This window comes from Geospiza fortis, unplaced genomic scaffold, assembly GCF_000277835.1.
Source record: "Geospiza fortis unplaced genomic scaffold, GeoFor_1.0 scaffold71, whole genome shotgun sequence".
NCBI classification, from domain to species: domain Eukaryota; kingdom Metazoa; phylum Chordata; class Aves; order Passeriformes; family Thraupidae; genus Geospiza; species Geospiza fortis.
In genome coordinates this window covers 185381-185814 of record NW_005054681.1, presented here as the reverse complement: position 1 = coordinate 185814, position 434 = coordinate 185381, and positions in this window count along the sequence as shown.

Genomic DNA, 434 nt, shown 5'->3' with positions numbered 1-434 from the left:
CCCCATCCATTCCCGGAACCCCAAAGCCGCCCCAGAGCATACGAAACCGGGACAGGCACCGCCCCGCCACACCCCGCACCCCAATGCCCACCCATCCATCAGCTGAACCCCTCCGCCATCCCGGGGGGCTCCGCGCAGCCCCCACTCCCTCCTTTGGGGTGACAAAGGATGAGGAGCCACGCACGGGATGCGCTCCAGCCCCCAGGGCTCCGCTCGGGATAACCTCTCCCTCTGCACCATCCGCTCGCTGACTTCCGTAGGGATTCACAGCTGGAATGGGAAGAGGTTTGGGGGGTGAAGACAGAGCGGGATTTTCCCGCTGGCAGAGCCCCCGCAGCTGCCGGACGCGGCTTCATTATCAGAGGAAATAACCGCGTCACAGGGGCGGCACCGCAGAGTGCCCCCCTCCAAAGCCCCCAGCTGGCCGCGCCCCG